This window comes from Pyrus communis, chromosome 11 (assembly GCF_963583255.1).
Source record: "Pyrus communis chromosome 11, drPyrComm1.1, whole genome shotgun sequence".
NCBI classification, from domain to species: domain Eukaryota; kingdom Viridiplantae; phylum Streptophyta; class Magnoliopsida; order Rosales; family Rosaceae; genus Pyrus; species Pyrus communis.
The window spans coordinates 24,707,274-24,710,054 of record NC_084813.1 but is presented as its reverse complement, the minus strand read 5'-3'; the positions used below and the strand labels follow the sequence as shown (position 1 = coordinate 24,710,054).

Genomic DNA, 2,781 nt, shown 5'->3' with positions numbered 1-2,781 from the left:
ATCGTTCAGGCCGATTGCGTAATTTTGGGTCCAAACAGACACACACATATTTATAGGCTAAGGAGGAACTCTCCCGAAACTCTTCTTAAACTATCTAGGAACAGGAGGAATCTTCTTCCTTTGTCCATTACTTACACAAGATAAGAAGGAATCTCCTTTGTCCACAGCTTCTTATTCGTGATTTTCACGTGAGTATTCTGTTTATCTTTTGGTTTAGATAAGTAGCCATACACACAATTTTTTGCTAAATATGACACAATTTTGAGAATGTGTTTAGCTCAATCTGTGTTGATTGCAACATGTTTGGCTCCCATGTTGCGGAGAAGCTGTGGACATGAAATGTTAGAATATGAGACAATAGTTGGGCCGAAATCCTACCGATTTAATTTTAAGCATGTGGAGCTTTTTGCTTGTTGACGTGCATAAGCTGAGGTTATTCTATCTTGATTGACGTGAAGTTTTGTCCCACCCCAGGTACTATGGTGTGCCACTGCACTTGATACGTGAGCTCTATGAAACATTTAGGAACTTTAAGATTGGCATTGCTGATTACATTCGTTATCGAAAGCTCACATCAAACATGAATGATCGATTCCCAGATGCTACGCATGAAGAGCTTAATGAGTAAGTTTAAGGTCTCATTAGTTTCAAGTGTTCTATTTTGTAATCATCAAATTCTGCATATTGGAGTCTTAGTTGTTGATGATGGATATGCAGAAGTGACGCAACTTGTATCATTTGCCGTGAAGAGATCACAACAGCCAAGAAACTATTATGTGGACACCTTTTTCATGTGTCTTGCGGTCGATCATGGTCAGAGCAACAGCATACCTGCCCTACTTGCAGGGCCCTAGTTGTACCTCCTGACAGTGGGAAAGGTACAGCTGGCGGACATATAGGGGTTCACGGTCAGATTCTCATCAACAGGGTAAACATCTGAGCATTGCAATTTATTTTGTCTTTCAACGTAAGGTCTGATATTTGGTTATTAGAGGGAAGGCACTTTGTTGCTTTTAATTTCAGAACTTTGTAGTTTTTAAACTTACTTTTCCTTTTCCTTCATACGTGAAAGATTATTGTAGAAGGAAATAAAAAATGAAAGCACCTATAAAATGCCGTTGGATTTCCTGTTTCATGGTCGCTCTTTTATTGTATGATCATATGGGACTCTAAAATTTTGTTCAGTATAAAATTGGGAACAGGGACAGGCACAACGGCTCAGAATGGTGGAGTTGCTGGTGATGGTGTGAGTCAATATGAAGCCAGGCTCCGAGCTGCTGCTGCTGCTGCATCGATATATTAGAAGTCTCATGTATATCCTTCTGCAAACAGACAAGTATGGTAATGACACCTTTATCGTAAGTGTTAGTTTACATTTTATTGGAGGAGAAGTCACATGTTTCCATTGTATTTTAATTTGTTCCTAGGTTGCTTGTCAGAGTGTGTGCTTGATACATATGATTTGTATATGTTGCACTGCATAGAATGCTGCATACTAGACCCTTACAAACTACGCCCTCTTGTGTGAAGGTCTACTGGATATGCAGCACTTCCTCAGGTTCAAAGACATATGGTTGTCGACTCCTCTAATACTGAATCTAGTGGAGAAGCTTGTAGTGGACAATCACAACCGCAGCTTGCAACCCCTGGTGGACCTGCAAACTTGTCTTTCTCTCAGTTTCCGCCTTACATGTTTGTCCCTGGAACCAACGTGGCCTATGGGGAGAGGTCGGGCAGCGATCCAAATCTGACAGCTTCTCAACTGGAGGCCCAGAAAAAAGTTTCTTCAGCACCAGATACAGGTATTAAAGAGACGATGAATAACTTCTGTTGTGATTTGTGGTAGCTACCCCCGTTTTCTCTGCTCAGTAACTGCTTTTCTTATACAGATCCTGCAGAATCAGCTCCAAGTTTTACAGAAACCAAAACCAAAGGAAAGTGTGGATATGGGTCCAACAAGGGCTTCTTTGGATGGCAAAGGAAAGAGTGTTGCAGCTTCTTCATCTGTTTCAGATTGTGGACGTCAAGAAGATGGGGTTGATTCGTAGACATGGCATCACTTTAGGTATATTGTAAGACACAATATATGTGGATAACAAGGGATTAGAAAAATAGGTTAGGGATGAAAGAATAACTGGAGTTTGAGCATATTATTGTATAAGTTACACTCTTTTCCTCTTTTTGAAAAAGAAATTTCTTATCTTTTTTGTACTTGTAACATTTTCCAATACCGTTCGTGAATGATAGAATTGTGTAGCAGGACGTGTAATGCTGCCTCTATCGGCTTCTTCTGTATTAATTCAAACCCCATAGAAAGGGAACTCGGGTTCAGCTCTGAGGCTAAAAGGACTGACTTAACGTAAACATATCGGGCAGATAAAGAAACGATCGATCAACGATTAATTGATCATCGCTGAATCCAACTATTTGTTAGAATGTAAATGGAGTGATCTGTAACGCTTCAAAGAAAAATAACCTTCTACCCGGCCGGGAGACCCTTTTTTTCTTCGTTTTTTTTGTTAAAAGCAGGCATTGGCAATGGCTTTTTTTTTTTTTTTGTTTTTTTTTTTTTTTTTTTTTTTTTTTCCTGAAAAAAAAAAAAGTAAAAATCGTAAAATAGTAGTCTGCTCCTATTTAACGCCCTCTCCATCTTTAAATGGGGTATTTAAATGTTGAGTATTACTCACATTCAACGAAATGAAAGCTTAAAATTCCTTAATATGCAAGAGTCATCTATCATTATGGTTATCTCTTTCAACTATTTCGTTACTTAAAAAGTAT

The 2,781-nt window shown here is 38.8% G+C and overlaps 1 pseudogene; it reads left to right on the top strand.

The window, feature by feature from the left end:
- Positions 1-394: 394 nt before the first annotated feature.
- Positions 395-2,103, top strand: LOC137709274 (ERAD-associated E3 ubiquitin-protein ligase HRD1B-like; annotated as a pseudogene).
- Positions 2,104-2,781: the final 678 nt, after the last annotated feature.